The 21,707-nt window shown below is 33.6% G+C and overlaps 5 non-coding genes and 1 pseudogene across 5 annotated transcripts; all 6 read left to right on the forward strand.

The window, feature by feature from the left end:
• Positions 1-1,509: 1,509 nt before the first annotated feature.
• Positions 1,510-3,504, forward strand: LOC138914147 (small subunit ribosomal RNA). The gene has a single exon (XR_011420019.1). It is a non-coding gene; the product is annotated as a small subunit ribosomal RNA (ribosomal RNA).
• A 623-nt stretch (positions 3,505-4,127) lies between these two features.
• On the forward strand, positions 4,128-4,306 carry LOC138914139 (5.8S ribosomal RNA). The gene has a single exon (XR_011420011.1). It is a non-coding gene; the product is annotated as a 5.8S ribosomal RNA (ribosomal RNA).
• A 398-nt stretch (positions 4,307-4,704) lies between these two features.
• Positions 4,705-8,182, forward strand: LOC138914157 (large subunit ribosomal RNA; annotated as a pseudogene).
• A 5,532-nt stretch (positions 8,183-13,714) lies between these two features.
• LOC138914149 (small subunit ribosomal RNA) lies at positions 13,715-15,709 on the forward strand. The gene has a single exon (XR_011420021.1). It is a non-coding gene; the product is annotated as a small subunit ribosomal RNA (ribosomal RNA).
• Positions 15,710-16,332: 623 nt separating this feature from the next.
• Positions 16,333-16,511, forward strand: LOC138914140 (5.8S ribosomal RNA). The gene has a single exon (XR_011420012.1). It is a non-coding gene; the product is annotated as a 5.8S ribosomal RNA (ribosomal RNA).
• Positions 16,512-16,909: 398 nt separating this feature from the next.
• Positions 16,910-20,863, forward strand: LOC138914156 (large subunit ribosomal RNA). The gene has a single exon (XR_011420028.1). It is a non-coding gene; the product is annotated as a large subunit ribosomal RNA (ribosomal RNA).
• The last annotated feature ends 844 nt before the right edge of the window (positions 20,864-21,707 follow it).

Raw genomic sequence — 21,707 nt, forward strand, 5'->3', positions numbered from 1 at the left:
TATGTTTATCATATTATTTTGGCAATGCTATATATAAATGATATCTTATACATATAATTCAATTATAGCGATATGGAAATACCATATTATATGTATAAAGAAAAAAAATGTATAATAAAATATACATTGACATACAAATATGGCTAGTTGTATGGATATGCCGTATTCATTATATGGATACGGCATATAGATTATATGGATATGACCAAAAAATAATTCATAAAGAAATTATATGAATATGGCAGAAATAATTGGTTATATTAATATGATCAAATAATACTTTATATAAAAAAGTGAATATCTTTGGTTGGGTGGCAAAGAGAATTAAATATGCCCGATATATAGACGTCGTGGCCAAAAACTACTATAGGGTGAAGTGCTTGTCTGTTGGTCTATATATATACATATAATATTTTATGCGTACACATTATTATTATAGATAGTTAATATCTATCGTATGGGTGGCAAACGGAATTAAATAATTTCGATATTTAGACGTCGTGGCCAAAAACTACTATAGGATGGTCAGTGGTTGTCCACCAATTAATTATTGAACAAACCATATGAATATCATATGCTGTTGTCAATATAATGTATATCAATAATAATAAAAAATAAGGATGGTACAGTAAGTAGTCCATCTACTATTGAACAAAATATATTATAATATATACTTTTGTTATCAATAGAACAACATATATTAAAATCAAAATATTATCCGTATAAATTTGTTTCTTAAATGAAATTAAGACTTGGCTACGCGGTTAATATTATAAACCCATGATAATAAGTGAAACAGAGGTCAAGTTTCTATTATATATAGAATAACAAATTGTTTCCGACTTTTATCGTTAATCTTTGGTGGCAGGTATATATGATAATTTATATTAAATTATTATATCCCCTGTCGTTTGGGCACAGAGTATCGCTTGCCGGTACAATGTGTTTACAAAAAGCATTATAATAAAATATAATTGCAATATTAGTGATCAAAATAATTTCATATGCGCTCGGTTTTATATCATATATTACCAGAGAGTTATATGGAAAAGATAAATTTTAAATTTATCATCAAAATGCAAATGATTTAACTCAATATTTATATTGGTTAAACAAAAATTGTACATGTGTGGATACAATAATTATGTATGTTGAACAAAAATGATATTTTAGAATGAAATATGTATATATAATATAATAAAAACTAAAAGAAAGAACAATATATATTGAAAATTGTGTTATAAAAAAGTTGTACTTTTTCTTTAACATCAATTATAAACTTGTTATATTAGTGGCGAAACAAGTAAAAATTAAAGAACGTATACGAATGCCATATAAAAATGGCCGTATTCGAATTAAAATAGAATTATTTCACAAAGCAAAAAAAAAATATTGAATTAAAATCAATATTTAAGAAAAACCGAACATATAAAATGGAAATAAAATCTATTATATTTATATTACTAATTTCTATTCAAAAAATATGAATGAAATATGAACGAAAACATTATTCTGGTTGATCCTGCCAGTAGTTATATGCTTGTCTCAAAGATTAAGCCATGCATGTCTAAGTACACACGAATTAAAAGTGAAACCGCAAAAGGCTCATTATATCAGTTATGGTTCCTTAGATCGTTAACAGTTACTTGGATAACTGTGGTAATTCTAGAGCTAATACATGCAATTAAAACATGAACCTTATGGGACATGTGCTTTTATTAGGCTAAAACCAAGCGATCGCAAGATCGTTATATTGGTTGAACTCTAGATAACATGCAGATCGTATGGTCTTGTACCGACGACAGATCTTTCAAATGTCTGCCCTATCAACTTTTGATGGTAGTATCTAGGACTACCATGGTTGCAACGGGTAACGGGGAATCAGGGTTCGATTCCGGAGAGGGAGCCTGAGAAACGGCTACCACATCTAAGGAAGGCAGCAGGCGCGTAAATTACCCACTCCCAGCTCGGGGAGGTAGTGACGAAAAATAACAATACAGGACTCATATCCGAGGCCCTGTAATTGGAATGAGTACACTTTAAATCCTTTAACAAGGACCAATTGGAGGGCAAGTCTGGTGCCAGCAGCCGCGGTAATTCCAGCTCCAATAGCGTATATTAAAGTTGTTGCGGTTAAAACGTTCGTAGTTGAACTTGTGCTTCATACGGGTAGTACAACTTACAATTGTGGTTAGTACTATACCTTTATGTATGTAAGCGTATTACCGGTGGAGTTCTTATATGTGTTTAAATACTTGTATTTTTTCATATGTTCCTCCTATTTAAAAACCTGCATTAGTGCTCTTAAACGAGTGTTATTGTGGGCCGGTACAATTACTTTGAACAAATTAGAGTGCTTAAAGCAGGCTTCAAATGCCTGAATATTCTGTGCATGGGATAATGAAATAAGACCTCTGTTCTGCTTTCATTGGTTTTCAGATCAAGAGGTAATGATTAATAGAAGCAGTTTGGGGGCATTAGTATTACGACGCGAGAGGTGAAATTCTTGGACCGTCGTAAGACTAACTTAAGCGAAAGCATTTGCCAAAGATGTTTTCATTAATCAAGAACGAAAGTTAGAGGTTCGAAGGCGATCAGATACCGCCCTAGTTCTAACCATAAACGATGCCAGCTAGCAATTGGGTGTAGCTACTTTTATGGCTCTCTCAGTCGCTTCCCGGGAAACCAAAGCTTTTGGGCTCCGGGGGAAGTATGGTTGCAAAGCTGAAACTTAAAGGAATTGACGGAAGGGCACCACCAGGAGTGGAGCCTGCGGCTTAATTTGACTCAACACGGGAAAACTTACCAGGTCCGAACATAAGTGTGTAAGACAGATTGATAGCTCTTTCTCGAATCTATGGGTGGTGGTGCATGGCCGTTCTTAGTTCGTGGAGTGATTTGTCTGGTTAATTCCGATAACGAACGAGACTCAAATATATTAAATAGATATCTTCAGGATTATGGTGTTGAAGCTTATATAGCCTTCATTCATGGTGGCAGTAAAATGTTTATTGTGTTTGAATGTGTTTATATAAGTGGAGCCGTACCTGTTGGTTTGTCCCATTATAAGGACACTAGCTTCTTAAATGGACAAATTGCGTCTAGCAATAATGAGATTGAGCAATAACAGGTCTGTGATGCCCTTAGATGTCCTGGGCTGCACGCGCGCTACAATGAAAGTATCAACGTGTATTTCCTAGACCGAGAGGTCCGGGTAAACCGCTGAACCACTTTCATGCTTGGGATTGTGAACTGAAACTGTTCACATGAACTTGGAATTCCCAGTAAGTGTGAGTCATTAACTCGCATTGATTACGTCCCTGCCCTTTGTACACACCGCCCGTCGCTACTACCGATTGAATTATTTAGTGAGGTCTCCGGACGTGATCACTGTGACGCCTTGTGTGTTACGGTTGTTTCGCAAAAGTTGACCGAACTTGATTATTTAGAGGAAGTAAAAGTCGTAACAAGGTTTCCGTAGGTGAACCTGCGGAAGGATCATTATTGTATAATATCCTTACCGTTAATAAAAAAATTTGTTAATACAAATTTAATACAAATTACCAATATATATATATATATACATAATAATTATAATAATAATTATACCAAAAATATGATCTTAAAAGTAAAAGATCAAATAAATTTCGAACAAGCAAATCGAAATATTGTAATAATATAATATTATTACAAATAAATTAAATAGAAACAAACATAAAATTCGAACAAGCAAATCGAATTATTAATATAATAAAATATATTTTATATATTTATTATAAACTTTTGTGTGTATATGGACCATAATATACACGCGTTGCGAGATGTATTGGCCAACTAATTTGATGATGATCATACATTGGATAATGCAACAACCTAAAATATACAATGTTGTACCTGGTTTCAGGTTAATGTTTTATATAAAATTATCAATATATATTAACAAACAAATGCCATTACAAATAATACTTTGATATATATTGTTTATATAAAACTAAGACATTTCGCAGCATTTATTTTAGGTATATAAATACATTTATTGAAGGAATTGATATATGCCAGTAAAATGGTGTATTTTTAATTTCTTTCAATAAAAACATATTTGACCAAATTTAAAACCAATATTATAAAACTCTAAGCGGTGGATCACTCGGCTCATGGGTCGATGAAGAACGCAGCAAACTGTGCGTCATCGTGTGAACTGCAGGACACATGAACATCGACATTTTGAACGCATATCGCAGTCCATGCTGTTATGTACTTTAATTAATTTTATAGTGCTGCTTGGACTACATATGGTTGAGGGTTGTAAGACTATGCTAATTAAGTTGTTTATACAAATTTTATAATAAAATTTTATAAGCATATGGTATATTATTGGATAAAAATAATTTAATTATTTTATTCATAATATTAACAAATATATGAAAAACATTATCTCACAATAGTAATTAAACTTTGAGAAAAACGAAGAGGAATATTTTCTTTGTCAATCAAATAATACTGAGAAATGTCTAGCATAAAATATTATCTAGAATTGTCTCTTATTAATGATTTGAAATATGAAAAACGTTGACAATATTATTATTCTTCGTTAATTCGTTACAAATAAATGCCATTAATATATATATACGTCAGCTTTAAACGAATTTAATAAAATGTTTTATCATTATATATAAAGAATTAATTGCAAATAAAAGTTATATACAACCTCAACTCATATGGGACTACCCCCTGAATTTAAGCATATTAATTAGGGGAGGAAAAGAAACTAACAAGGATTTTCTTAGTAGCGGCGAGCGAAAAGAAATCAGTTCAGCACTAAGTCACTTTGTCTATATGGCAAATGTGAGATGCAGTGTATGGAGCGTCAATATTCTAGTATGAGAAATTAACGATTTAAGTCCTTCTTAAATGAGGCCATTTACCCATAGAGGGTGCCAGGCCCGTATAACGTTAATGATTACTAGATGATGTTTCCAAAGAGTCGTGTTGCTTGATAGTGCAGCACTAAGTGGGTGGTAAACTCCATCTAAAACTAAATATAACCATGAGACCGATAGTAAACAAGTACCGTGAGGGAAAGTTGAAAAGAACTCTGAATAGAGAGTTAAACAGTACGTGAAACTGCTTAGAGGTTAAGCCCGATGAACCTGAATATCCGTTATGGAAAATTCATCATTAAAATTGTAATATTTAAACAATATTATGATAATAGTGTGCATTTTTTCCATATAAGGACATTGTAATCTATTAGCATACCAAATTTATCATAAAATATAACTTATAGTTTATTCAAATTAAATTGCTTGCATTTTAACACAGAATAAATGTTATTAATTTGATAAAGTGCTGATAGATTTATATGAATACAGTGCGTTAATTTTTCGGAATTATATAATGGCATGATTATCATTGATTTTTGTGTTTATTATATGCACTTGTAGGATTAACAATGCGAAAGATTCAGGATACCTTCGGGACCCGTCTTGAAACACGGACCAAGGAGTCTAACATATGTGCAAGTTATTGGGATATAAACCTAATAGCGTAATTAACTTGACTAATAATGGGATTAGTTTTTTAACTATTTATAGCTAATTAACACAATCCCGGGGCGTTCTATATAGTTATGTATAATGATATTTATATTATTTATGCCTCTAACTGGAACGTACCTTGAGCATATATGCTGTGACCCGAAAGATGGTGAACTATACTTGATCAGGTTGAAGTCAGGGGAAACCCTGATGGAAGACCGAAACAGTTCTGACGTGCAAATCGATTGTCAGAATTGAGTATAGGGGCGAAAGACCAATCGAACCATCTAGTAGCTGGTTCCTTCCGAAGTTTCCCTCAGGATAGCTGGTGCATTTTAATATTATATAAAATAATCTTATCTGGTAAAGCGAATGATTAGAGGCCTTAGGGTCGAAACGATCTTAACCTATTCTCAAACTTTAAATGGGTAAGAACCTTAACTTTCTTGATATGAAGTTTAAGGTTATGATATAATGTGCCCAGTGGGCCACTTTTGGTAAGCAGAACTGGCGCTGTGGGATGAACCAAACGTAATGTTACGGTGCCCAAATTAACAACTCATGCAGATACCATGAAAGGCGTTGGTTGCTTAAAACAGCAGGACGGTGATCATGGAAGTCGAAATCCGCTAAGGAGTGTGTAACAACTCACCTGCCGAAGCAACTAGCCCTTAAAATGGATGGCGCTTAAGTTGTATACCTATACATTACCGCTAAAGTAGATGATTTATATTACTTGTGATATAAATTTTGAAACTTTAGTGAGTAGGAAGGTACAATGGTATGCGTAGAAGTGTTTGGCGTAAGCCTGCATGGAGCTGCCATTGGTACAGATCTTGGTGGTAGTAGCAAATAATCGAATGAGACCTTGGAGGACTGAAGTGGAGAAGGGTTTCGTGTGAACAGTGGTTGATCACGAGTTAGTCGGTCCTAAGTTCAAGGCGAAAGCCGAAAATTTTCAAGTAAAACCAAAAACGCAATATATACAAATCAAGCTAATATAATATACTTGAATAATTTTGAACGAAAGGGAATACGGTTCCAATTCCGTAACCTGTTGAGTATCCGTTTGTTATTAAATATGGGCCTCGTGCTCATCCTGGCAACAGGAACGACCATAAAGAAGCCGTCGAGAGATATCGGAAGAGTTTTCTTTTCTGTTTTATAGCCGTACTACCATGGAAGTCTTTCGCAGAGAGATATGGTAGATGGGCTAGAAGAGCATGACATATACTGTTGTGTCGATATTTTCTCCTCGGACCTTGAAAATTTATGGTGGGGACACGCAAACTTCTCAACAGGCCGTACCAATATCCGCAGCTGGTCTCCAAGGTGAAGAGTCTCTAGTCGATAGAATAATGTAGGTAAGGGAAGTCGGCAAATTAGATCCGTAACTTCGGGATAAGGATTGGCTCTGAAGATTGAGATAGTCGGGCTTGATTGGGAAACAATAACATGGTTTATGTGCTCGTTCTGGGTAAATAGAGTTTCTAGCATTTATGTTAGTTACTTGTTCCCCGGATAGTTAGTTACGTAGCCAATTGTGGAACTTTCTTGCTAAAATTTTTAAGAATACTAATTGGGTCAAACCAATTAGTTCTTATTAATTATAACGATTATCAATTAACAATCAATTCAGAACTGGCACGGACTTGGGGAATCCGACTGTCTAATTAAAACAAAGCATTGTGATGGCCCTAGCGGGTGTTGACACAATGTGATTTCTGCCCAGTGCTCTGAATGTCAAAGTGAAGAAATTCAAGTAAGCGCGGGTCAACGGCGGGAGTAACTATGACTCTCTTAAGGTAGCCAAATGCCTCGTCATCTAATTAGTGACGCGCATGAATGGATTAACGAGATTCCTACTGTCCCTATCTACTATCTAGCGAAACCACAGCCAAGGGAACGGGCTTGGAATAATTAGCGGGGAAAGAAGACCCTTTTGAGCTTGACTCTAATCTGGCAGTGTAAGGAGACATAAGAGGTGTAGAATAAGTGGGAGATATTAGACTTCGGTTTGGTATCGTCAATGAAATACCACTACTCTTATTGTTTCCTTACTTACTTGATTAAATGGAACGTGTATCATTTCCTAGCCATTATACGGATATATTTATTATATCTTATGGTATTGGGTTTTGATGCAAGCTTCTTGATCAAAGTATCACGAGTTTGTTATATAATCGCAAACAAATTCTTTAATAAAACGGTGCATTTATGTATTTTTGATTTGAAAATTTGGTATAACTCCAATTACTCAGGTATGATCCAATTCAAGGACATTGCCAGGTAGGGAGTTTGACTGGGGCGGTACATCTCTCAAATAATAACGGAGGTGTCCCAAGGCCAGCTCAGTGCGGACAGAAACCACACATAGAGCAAAAGGGCAAATGCTGACTTGATCTCGGTGTTCAGTACACACAGGGACAGCAAAAGCTCGGCCTATCGATCCTTTTGGTTTAAAGAGTTTTTAACAAGAGGTGTCAGAAAAGTTACCATAGGGATAACTGGCTTGTGGCGGCCAAGCGTTCATAGCGACGTCGCTTTTTGATCCTCGACTTTGTAACAGGCAAGGTGTTGTAAGTGGTTGAGCAGGGTGCCATCTGCGAGTCCACTGAAGCATTATCCTTTGCTTGAGGATTCGATAATAAACATAAATTTAATTGTGTTTATTTTGTTTGGCTTTTTTAGTCAGAATATATATATAATAGAAATATGTATAGTATAAATATAATACTTATATTTAAATAAATTTTTATTAAATATATTTAACAATGGTAGCCATAAGTGTATCGTCATCCTATTAGTGACGATATAAAAATATTCTAAAGTCAGAATATATAAATATATACATATATAAGTATATGTACTTCTTAAGGTAGCCAACTGAATCGTCATCCTATTAGTGACGTGTATAAAAATATTCTAAGTCCGAACATACAAGTAAGAGACATATGCAAGTATATGTACCTCTTAAGGTAGCCAACTGAATCGTCATCCTATTAGTGACGTGTATAAAATATTCTAAGTCCGAACATACAAGTAAGAGACATATGCAAGTATATGTACCTCTTAAGGTAGCCAACTGAATCGTCATCCTATTAGTGACGTGTATAAAAATATTCTAAGTCCGAACATACAAGTAAGAGACATATGCAAGTATATGTACCTCTTAAGGTAGCCAACTGAATCGTCATCCTATTAGTGACGCGTATAAAAATATTCTAAGTCCGAACATGCAAATAAGAGACATATGCAAGTATATGTACCTCTTAAGGTAGCCAACTGAATCGTCATCCTATTAGTGACGTGTATAAAAATATTCTAAGTCCGAACATACAAGTAAGAGACATATGCAAGTATATGTACCTCTTAAGGTAGCCAACTGAATCGTCATCCTATTAGTGACGTGTATAAAAATATTCTAAGTCCGAACATACAAGTAAGAGACATATGCAAGTATATGTACCTCTTAAGGTAGCCAACTGAATCGTCATCCTATTAGTGACGTGTATAAAAATATTCCAAGTCCAAACATGAGTTATATGGATATGAAAATAATATTAAGTTCTAGTATGGATATGAAAAAAATGAGTTATATGGATATGGGAAAAATAACAAGTTCTAGTATGGATATGAAAAAAATGAGTTATGTGGATATGGGAAAAATAATAAGTTCTAGTATGGATATGAAAAAAAAATGAGTTATATGGATATGGAAAAGAATACAGAGTTCTAGTATGGATATGGAAAAATGAGTTATATGAATATGGGAAAAATGATAAGTTCTAGTATGGATATGAAAAAATATTGAGTTATATGGATATTAAAGAAATAATAAGTTCTAGTATGGATATGGAATAAAATGAGTTATATAGATATGGCAAAAAATTTAATGTTCTAGTATGGATATGAAAAAAATTAGTTATATGAATATGGGAAAATTTATAAGTTCTAGTATGGATATGGGAAAAATAATAAGTTCTAGTATGGATATAAAAAAATATTGAGTTATATGGATATTAAAGAAATAATAAGTTCTAGTATGGATATGGAAAAAAATTAGTTATATTGATATGCTAAATAATGAGTTATATGCATATGGGAAAAATACTAAGTTGTAGTATGGATATGGGAAGAATACTGAGTTCTAGTATGGATATGGGAAAAATAATCAGTTCTAGTATGGATATGAAAAAATATTGAGTTTTATGGATATTGAAGAGATAATAAGCTCTAGTATGGATATGGAAAAAATTAATTATATTGTAATAGTAAATAATAAGTTATATGGATATAGGAAGAAAATTAGGTTCTAGTATGGATATGAAAAAAATTAGTTCTATGGATATGGGAAAAATAAAAAGTGCTGGTATGGATATGGAAAAATATTAAGTTATATGGATATTAAGAAATAATAAGTTCTAGTATGGATATGGAATAAAATGAGTTATAGAGATATGGCAAAAATATAATGTTCTAGTATGGATATGAAAAAAATTAGTTATATGAATATGGGAAAATTTATAAGTTCTAGTATGGATATGGGAAAAAGAATAAGTTCTAGTATGGATATGAAAAAATATTGAGTTATATGAATATTAAAGAAATAATAAGTTCTAGTATGAATATGGAAAAATATTATTTATATTGATATGGTAAATAATGATTTATATGGATATGGGATAAATACTAAATTCTAGTGTGGTATGGATAATTATATAGATATAGAACAAAAAATAAGTTATATGGATATGGTGGCATCAGTACGAAATATGCCCAATTTACATACACCGGAGCCGCAGTACGATAAATACCCAATATTTAGACGTCGTGGCCAAAAACATATATAGGGAGGCAGTGCTCGCCGACCGGCCGTATTGTTCAAAATTTATGTTTTTCATATTATTTTGGCAATGCTATATATAAATGATATCTTATACATATAATTCAATTATAGCGATATGGAAATACCATATTATATGTATAAAGAAAAAAAATGTATAATAAAATATACATTGACATACAAATATGGCTAGTTGTATGGATATGCCGTATTCATTATATGGATACGGCATATAGATTATATAAATATGACCAAAAAATATTTTATATTGATATGGCAAATAAAGAAATTACTTGAATATGGAAATAAAAGAAGTTATATTGATATGGAAGAAAATAATGAGTCATATAGATATGTTGGCATCAGTACGAAATATGCCCAATTTACATACACCGGGGCCGCAGTACGAAAAATACCCAATATTTAGACGTCGTGGCCAAAAACATATATAGGGAGGCAGTGCTCGCCGACCGGCCGTATTGTTCAAAATTTATGTTTATCATATTATTTTGGCAATGCTATATATAAATGATATCTTATACATATAATTCAATTATAGCGATATGGAAATACCATATTATATGTATAAAGAAAAAAAATGTATAATAAAATATACATTGACATACAAATATGGCTAGTTGTATGGATATGCCGTATTCATTATATGGATACGGCATATAGATTATATAAATATGACCAAAAAATATTTTATATTGATATGGCAAATAAAGAAATTACTTGAATATGGAAATAAAAGAAGTTATATTGATATGGAAGAAAATAATGAGTCATATAGATATGTTGGCATCAGTACGAAATATGCCCAATTTACATACACCGGGCCGCAGTACGAAAAATACCCAATATTTAGACGTCGTGGCCAAAAACATATATAGGGAGGCAGTGCTCGCCGACCGGCCGTATTGTTCAAAATTTATGTTTATCATATTATTTTGGCAATGCTATATATAAATGATATCTTATACATATAATTCAATTATAGCGATATGGAAATACCATATTATATGTATAAAGAAAAAAAATGTATAATAAAATATACATTGACATACAAATATGGCTAGTTGTATGGATATGCCGTATTCATTATATGGATACGGCATATAGATTATATAAATATGACCAAAAAATATTTTATATTGATATGGCAAATAAAGAAATTACTTGAATATGGAAATAAAAGAAGTTATATTGATATGGAAGAAAATAATGAGTCATATAGATATGTTGGCATCAGTACGAAATATGCCCAATTTACATACACCGGGGCCGCAGTACGAAAAATACCCAATATTTAGACGTCGTGGCCAAAAACATATATAGGGAGGCAGTGCTCGCCGACCGGCCGTATTGTTCAAAATTTATGTTTATCATATTATTTTGGCAATGCTATATATAAATGATATCTTATACATATAATTCAATTATAGCGATATGGAAATACCATATTATATGTATAAAGAAAAAAAATGTATAATAAAATATACATTGACATACAAATATGGCTAGTTGTATGGATATGCCGTATTCATTATATGGATACGGCATATAGATTATATAAATATGACCAAAAAATATTTTATATTGATATGGCAAATAAAGAAATTACTTGATATGGAAATAAAAGAAGTTATATTGATATGGAAGAAAATAATGAGTCATATAGATATGTTGGCATCAGTACGAAATATGCCCAATTTACATACACCGGGGCCGCAGTACGAAAAATACCCAATATTTAGACGTCGTGGCCAAAAACATATATAGGGAGGCAGTGCTCGCCGACCGGCCGTATTGTTCAAAATTTATGTTTATCATATTATTTTGGCAATGCTATATATAAATGATATCTTATACATATAATTCAATTATAGCGATATGGAAATACCATATTATATGTATAAAGAAAAAAATGTATAATAAAATATACATTGACATACAAATATGGCTAGTTGTATGGATATGCCGTATTCATTATATGGATACGGCATATAGATTATATGGATATGACCAAAAAATAATTCATAAAGAAATTATATGAATATGGCAGAAATAATTGGTTATATTAATATGATCAAATAATACTTTATATAAAAAAGTGAATATCTTTGGTTGGGTGGCAAAGAGAATTAAATATGCCCGATATATAGACGTCGTGGCCAAAAACTACTATAGGGTGAAGTGCTTGTCTGTTGGTCTATATATACATATAATATTTTATGCGTACACATTATTATTATAGATAGTTAATATCTATCGTATGGGTGGCAAACGGAATTAAATAATTTCGATATTTAGACGTCGTGGCCAAAAACTACTATAGGATGGTCAGTGGTTGTCCACCAATTAATTATTGAACAAACCATATGAATATCATATGCTGTTGTCAATATAATGTATATCAATAATAATAAAAAATAAGGATGGTACAGTAAGTAGTCCATCTACTATTGAACAAAATATATTATAATATATACTTTTGTTATCAATAGAACAACATATATTAAAATCAAAATATTATCCGTATAAAGTTGTTTCTTAAATGAAATTAAGACTTGGCTACGCGGTTAATATTATAAACCCATGATAATAAGTGAAACAGAGGTCAAGTTTCTATTATATATAGAATAACAAATTGTTTCCGACTTTTATCGTTAATCTTTGGTGGCAGGTATATATGATAATTTATATTAAATTATTATATCCCCTGTCGTTTGGGCACAGAGTATCGCTTGCCGGTACAATGTGTTTACAAAAAGCATTATAATAAAATATAATTGCAATATTAGTGATCAAAATAATTTCATATGCGCTCGGTTTTATATCATATATTACCAGAGAGTTATATGGAAAAGATAAATTTTAAATTTATCATCAAAATGCAAATGATTTAACTCAATATTTATATTGGTTAAACAAAAATTGTACATGTGTGGATACAATAATTATGTATGTTGAACAAAAATGATATTTTAGAATGAAATATGTATATATATATATAATAAAAACTTATAGAAAGAACAATATATATTGAAAATTGTGTTATAAAAAAGTTGTACTTTTTCTTTAACATCAATTATAAACTTGTTATATTAGTGGCGAAACAAGTAAAAATTAAAGAACGTATACGAATGCCATATAAAAATGGCCGTATTCGAATTAAAATAGAATTATTTCACAAAGCAAAAAAAAAATATTGAATTAAAATCAATATTTAAGAAAAACCGAACATATAAAATGGAAATAAAATCTATTATATTTATATTACTAATTTCTATTCAAAAAATATGAATGAAATATGAACGAAAACATTATTCTGGTTGATCCTGCCAGTAGTTATATGCTTGTCTCAAAGATTAAGCCATGCATGTCTAAGTACACACGAATTAAAAGTGAAACCGCAAAAGGCTCATTATATCAGTTATGGTTCCTTAGATCGTTAACAGTTACTTGGATAACTGTGGTAATTCTAGAGCTAATACATGCAATTAAAACATGAACCTTATGGGACATGTGCTTTTATTAGGCTAAAACCAAGCGATCGCAAGATCGTTATATTGGTTGAACTCTAGATAACATGCAGATCGTATGGTCTTGTACCGACGACAGATCTTTCAAATGTCTGCCCTATCAACTTTTGATGGTAGTATCTAGGACTACCATGGTTGCAACGGGTAACGGGGAATCAGGGTTCGATTCCGGAGAGGGAGCCTGAGAAACGGCTACCACATCTAAGGAAGGCAGCAGGCGCGTAAATTACCCACTCCCAGCTCGGGGAGGTAGTGACGAAAAATAACAATACAGGACTCATATCCGAGGCCCTGTAATTGGAATGAGTACACTTTAAATCCTTTAACAAGGACCAATTGGAGGGCAAGTCTGGTGCCAGCAGCCGCGGTAATTCCAGCTCCAATAGCGTATATTAAAGTTGTTGCGGTTAAAACGTTCGTAGTTGAACTTGTGCTTCATACGGGTAGTACAACTTACAATTGTGGTTAGTACTATACCTTTATGTATGTAAGCGTATTACCGGTGGAGTTCTTATATGTGTTTAAATACTTGTATTTTTTCATATGTTCCTCCTATTTAAAAACCTGCATTAGTGCTCTTAAACGAGTGTTATTGTGGGCCGGTACAATTACTTTGAACAAATTAGAGTGCTTAAAGCAGGCTTCAAATGCCTGAATATTCTGTGCATGGGATAATGAAATAAGACCTCTGTTCTGCTTTCATTGGTTTTCAGATCAAGAGGTAATGATTAATAGAAGCAGTTTGGGGGCATTAGTATTACGACGCGAGAGGTGAAATTCTTGGACCGTCGTAAGACTAACTTAAGCGAAAGCATTTGCCAAAGATGTTTTCATTAATCAAGAACGAAAGTTAGAGGTTCGAAGGCGATCAGATACCGCCCTAGTTCTAACCATAAACGATGCCAGCTAGCAATTGGGTGTAGCTACTTTTATGGCTCTCTCAGTCGCTTCCCGGGAAACCAAAGCTTTTGGGCTCCGGGGGAAGTATGGTTGCAAAGCTGAAACTTAAAGGAATTGACGGAAGGGCACCACCAGGAGTGGAGCCTGCGGCTTAATTTGACTCAACACGGGAAAACTTACCAGGTCCGAACATAAGTGTGTAAGACAGATTGATAGCTCTTTCTCGAATCTATGGGTGGTGGTGCATGGCCGTTCTTAGTTCGTGGAGTGATTTGTCTGGTTAATTCCGATAACGAACGAGACTCAAATATATTAAATAGATATCTTCAGGATTATGGTGTTGAAGCTTATATAGCCTTCATTCATGGTGGCAGTAAAATGTTTATTGTGTTTGAATGTGTTTATATAAGTGGAGCCGTACCTGTTGGTTTGTCCCATTATAAGGACACTAGCTTCTTAAATGGACAAATTGCGTCTAGCAATAATGAGATTGAGCAATAACAGGTCTGTGATGCCCTTAGATGTCCTGGGCTGCACGCGCGCTACAATGAAAGTATCAACGTGTATTTCCTAGACCGAGAGGTCCGGGTAAACCGCTGAACCACTTTCATGCTTGGGATTGTGAACTGAAACTGTTCACATGAACTTGGAATTCCCAGTAAGTGTGAGTCATTAACTCGCATTGATTACGTCCCTGCCCTTTGTACACACCGCCCGTCGCTACTACCGATTGAATTATTTAGTGAGGTCTCCGGACGTGATCACTGTGACGCCTTGTGTGTTACGGTTGTTTCGCAAAAGTTGACCGAACTTGATTATTTAGAGGAAGTAAAAGTCGTAACAAGGTTTCCGTAGGTGAACCTGCGGAAGGATCATTATTGTATAATATCCTTACCGTTAATAAAAAAATTTGTTAATACAAATTTAATACAAATTACCAATATATATATATATATACATAATAATTATCATAATAATTATACCAAAAATATGATCTTAAAAGTAAAAGATCAAATAAATTTCGAACAAGCAAATCGAAATATTGTAATAATATAATATTATTACAAATAAATTAAATAGAAACAAACATAAAATTCGAACAAGCAAATCGAATTATTAATATAATAAAATATATTTTATATATTTATTATAAACTTTTGTGTGTATATGGACCATAATATACACGCGTTGCGAGATGTATTGGCCAACTAATTTGATGATGATCATACATTGGATAATGCAACAACCTAAAATATACAATGTTGTACCTGGTTTCAGGTTAATGTTTTATATAAAATTATCAATATATATTAACAAACAAATGCCATTACAAATAATACTTTGATATATATTGTTTATATAAAACTAAGACATTTCGCAGCATTTATTTTAGGTATATAAATACATTTATTGAAGGAATTGATATATGCCAGTAAAATGGTGTATTTTTAATTTCTTTCAATAAAAACATATTTGACCAAATTTAAAACCAATATTATAAAACTCTAAGCGGTGGATCACTCGGCTCATGGGTCGATGAAGAACGCAGCAAACTGTGCGTCATCGTGTGAACTGCAGGACACATGAACATCGACATTTTGAACGCATATCGCAGTCCATGCTGTTATGTACTTTAATTAATTTTATAGTGCTGCTTGGACTACATATGGTTGAGGGTTGTAAGACTATGCTAATTAAGTTGTTTATACAAATTTTATAATAAAATTTTATAAGCATATGGTATATTATTGGATAAAAATAATTTAATTATTTTATTCATAATATTAACAAATATATGAAAAACATTATCTCACAATAGTAATTAAACTTTGAGAAAAACGAAGAGGAATATTTTCTTTTTCAATCAAATAATACTGAGAAATGTCTAGCATAAAATATTATCTAGAATTGTCTCTTATTAATGATTTGAAATATGAAAAACGTTGACAATATTATTATTCTTCGTTAATTCGTTACAAATAAATGCCATTAATATATATATACGTCAGCTTTAAACGAATTTAATAAAATGTTTTATCATTATATATAAAGAATTAATTGCAAATAAAAGTTATATACAACCTCAACTCATATGGACTACCCCCTGAATTTAAGCATATTAATTAGGGGAGGAAAAGAAACTAACAAGGATTTTCTTAGTAGCGGCGAGCGAAAAGAAATCAGTTCAGCACTAAGTCACTTTGTCTATATGGCAAATGTGAGATGCAGTGTATGGAGCGTCAATATTCTAGTATGAGAAATTAACGATTTAAGTCCTTCTTAAATGAGGCCATTTACCCATAGAGGGTGCCAGGCCCGTATAACGTTAATGATTACTAGATGATGTTTCCAAAGAGTCGTGTTGCTTGATAGTGCAGCACTAAGTGGGTGGTAAACTCCATCTAAAACTAAATATAACCATGAGACCGATAGTAAACAAGTACCGTGAGGGAAAGTTGAAAAGAACTCTGAATAGAGAGTTAAACAGTACGTGAAACTGCTTAGAGGTTAAGCCCGATGAACCTGAATATCCGTTATGGAAAATTCATCATTAAAATTGTAATATTTAAACAATATTATGATAATAGTGTGCATTTTTTCCATATAAGGACATTGTAATCTATTAGCATACCAAATTATCATAAAATATAACTTATAGTTTATTCAAATTAAATTGCTTGCATTTTAACACAGAATAAATGTTATTAATTTGATAAAGTGCTGATAGATTTATATGAATACAGTGCGTTAATTTTTCGGAATTATATAATGGCATGATTATCATTGATTTTTGTGTTTATTATATGCACTTGTAGGATTAACAATGCGAAAGATTCAGGATACCTTCGGGACCCGTCTTGAAACACGGACCAAGGAGTCTAACATATGTGCAAGTTATTGGGATATAAACCTAATAGCGTAATTAACTTGACTAATAATGGGATTAGTTTTTTAACTATTTATAGCTAATTAACACAATCCCGGGCGTTCTATATAGTTATGTATAATGATATTTATATTATTTATGCCTCTAACTGGAACGTACCTTGAGCATATATGCTGTGACCCGAAAGATGGTGAACTATACTTGATCAGGTTGAAGTCAGGGGAAACCCTGATGGAAGACCGAAACAGTTCTGACGTGCAAATCGATTGTCAGAATTGAGTATAGGGGCGAAAGACCAATCGAACCATCTAGTAGCTGGTTCCTTCCGAAGTTTCCCTCAGGATAGCTGGTGCATTTTAATATTATATAAAATAATCTTATCTGGTAAAGCGAATGATTAGAGGCCTTAGGGTCGAAACGATCTTAACCTATTCTCAAACTTTAAATGGGTAAGAACCTTAACTTTCTTGATATGAAGTTTAAGGTTATGATATAATGTGCCCAGTGGGCCACTTTTGGTAAGCAGAACTGGCGCTGTGGGATGAACCAAACGTAATGTTACGGTGCCCAAATTAACAACTCATGCAGATACCATGAAAGGCGTTGGTTGCTTAAAACAGCAGGACGGTGATCATGGAAGTCGAAATCCGCTAAGGAGTGTGTAACAACTCACCTGCCGAAGCAACTAGCCCTTAAAATGGATGGCGCTTAAGTTGTATACCTATACATTACCGCTAAAGTAGATGATTTATATTACTTGTGATATAAATTTTGAAACTTTAGTGAGTAGGAAGGTACAATGGTATGCGTAGAAGTGTTTGGCGTAAGCCTGCATGGAGCTGCCATTGGTACAGATCTTGGTGGTAGTAGCAAATAATCGAATGAGACCTTGGAGGACTGAAGTGGAGAAGGGTTTCGTGTGAACAGTGGTTGATCACGAGTTAGTCGGTCCTAAGTTCAAGGCGAAAGCCGAAAATTTTCAAGTAAAACCAAAAACGCAATATATACAAATCAAGCTAATATAATATACTTGAATAATTTTGAACGAAAGGGAATACGGTTCCAATTCCGTAACCTGTTGAGTATCCGTTTGTTATTAAATATGGGCCTCGTGCTCATCCTGGCAACAGGAACGACCATAAAGAAGCCGTCGAGAGATATCGGAAGAGTTTTCTTTTCTGTTTTATAGCCGTACTACCATGGAAGTCTTTCGCAGAGAGATATGGTAGATGGGCTAGAAGAGCATGACATATACTGTTGTGTCGATATTTTCTCCTCGGACCTTGAAAATTTATGGTGGGGACACGCAAACTTCTCAACAGGCCGTACCAATATCCGCAGCTGGTCTCCAAGGTGAAGAGTCTCTAGTCGATAGAATAATGTAGGTAAGGGAAGTCGGCAAATTAGATCCGTAACTTCGGGATAAGGATTGGCTCTGAAGATTGAGATAGTCGGGCTTGATTGGGAAACAATAACATGGTTTATGTGCTCGTTCTGGGTAAATAGAGTTTCTAGCATTTATGTTAGTTACTTGTTCCCCGGATAGTTAGTTACGTAGCCAATTGTGGAACTTTCTTGCTAAAATTTTTAAGAATACTAATTGGGTCAAACCAATTAGTTCTTATTAATTATAACGATTATCAATTAACAATCAATTCAGAACTGGCACGGACTTGGGGAATCCGACTGTCTAATTAAAACAAAGCATTGTGATGGCCCTAGCGGGTGTTGACACAATGTGATTTCTGCCCAGTGCTCTGAATGTCAAAGTGAAGAAATTCAAGTAAGCGCGGGTCAACGGCGGGAGTAACTATGACTCTCTTAAGGTAGCCAAATGCCTCGTCATCTAATTAGTGACGCGCATGAATGGATTAACGAGATTCCTACTGTCCCTATCTACTATCTAGCGAAACCACAGCCAAGGGAACGGGCTTGGAATAATTAGCGGGGAAAGAAGACCCTTTTGAGCTTGACTCTAATCTGGCAGTGTAAGGAGACATAAGAGGTGTAGAATAAGTGGGAGATATTAGACTTCGGTTTGGTATCGTCAATGAAATACCACTACTCTTATTGTTTCCTTACTTACTTGATTAAATGGAACGTGTATCATTTCCTAGCCATTATACGGATATATTTATTATATCTTATGGTATTGGGTTTTGATGCAAGCTTCTTGATCAAAGTATCACGAGTTTGTTATATAATCGCAAACAAATTCTTTAATAAAACGGTGCATTTATGTATTTTTGATTTGAAAATTTGGTATAACTCCAATTACTCAGGTATGATCCAATTCAAGGACATTGCCAGGTAGGGAGTTTGACTGGGGCGGTACATCTCTCAAATAATAACGGAGGTGTCCCAAGGCCAGCTCAGTGCGGACAGAAACCACACATAGAGCAAAAGGGCAAATGCTGACTTGATCTCGGTGTTCAGTACACACAGGGACAGCAAAAGCTCGGCCTATCGATCCTTTTGGTTTAAAGAGTTTTTAACAAGAGGTGTCAGAAAAGTTACCATAGGGATAACTGGCTTGTGGCGGCCAAGCGTTCATAGCGACGTCGCTTTTTGATCCTTCGATGTCGGCTCTTCCTATCATTGTGAAGCAAAATTCACCAAGCGTTGGATTGTTCACCCATGCAAGGGAACGTGAGCTGGGTTTAGACCGTCGTGAGACAGGTTAGTTTTACCCTACTAATGACAAAACGTTGTTGCGACAGCATTCCTGCGTAGTACGAGAGGAACCGCAGGTACGGACCAATGGCACAATACTTGTTCGAGCGAACAGTGGTATGACGCTACGTCCGTTGGATTATGCCTGAACGCCTCTAAGGTCGTATCCGTGCTGGACTGCAATGATAAATAAGGGGCAATTTGCATTGTATGGCTTCTAAACCATTTAAAGTTTATAATTTACTTTATAAACGACAATGGATGTGATGCCAATGTAATTTGTAACATAGTAAATTGGGAGGATCTTCGATCACCTGATGCCGCGCTAGTTACATATAAAAGCATTATTTAATACAATGACAAAGCCTAGAATCAATTGTAAACGACTTTTGTAACAGGCAAGGTGTTGTAAGTGGTTGAGCAGCTGCCATACTGCGATCCACTGAAGCTTATCCTTTGCTTGATGATTCGATAATAAACATAAATTTAATTGTGTTTATTTTGTTTGGCTTTTTTAAGTCAGAATATATATATATATATAAAATATATATATATAAAATAATAATTATATTTAAATAAATTTTATTTAAATATATTTAACAATGGTAGCCATATGTATCGTCATCCTATTAGTGACGCGTATAAAAATATTCTAAGTCCGAACATGCAAATAAGAGACATATGCAAGTATATGTACTTCTTAAGGTAGCCAACTGAATCGTCATCCTATTAGTGACGTGTATACAAATATTCTAAGTCCGAACATACAAGTAAGAGACATATGCAAGTATATGTACCTCTAAACCGCAAGAAGTCCAAAAAAAAAGCCACAACTCTTAAGGTAGCCAACTGAATCGTCATCCTATTAGTGACGTGTATAAAAATATTCTAAGTCCGAACATACAAATAAGAGACATATGCAAGTATATGTACCTCTTAAGGTAGCCAACTGAATCGTCATCCTATTAGTGACGCGTATAAAAATATTCTAAGTCCGAACATGCAAATAAGAGACATATGCAAGTATATGTACCTCTTAAGGTAGCCAACTGAATCGTCATCCTATTAGTGACGTGTATAAAAATATTCTAAGTCCGAACATACAAGTAAGAGACATATGCAAGTATATGTACCTCTTAAGGTAGCCAACTGAATCGTCATCCTATTAGTGACGTGTATAAAAATATTCTAAGTCCGAACATACAAGTAAGAGACATATGCAAGTATATGTACCTCTTAAGGTAGCCATATGTATCGTCATCCTATTAGTGACGTGTATAAAAATATTCCAAGTCCAAACATGAGTTATATGGATA

This window comes from Drosophila takahashii, unplaced genomic scaffold (genome assembly GCF_030179915.1).
Source record: "Drosophila takahashii strain IR98-3 E-12201 unplaced genomic scaffold, DtakHiC1v2 scaffold_133, whole genome shotgun sequence".
NCBI classification, from domain to species: domain Eukaryota; kingdom Metazoa; phylum Arthropoda; class Insecta; order Diptera; family Drosophilidae; genus Drosophila; species Drosophila takahashii.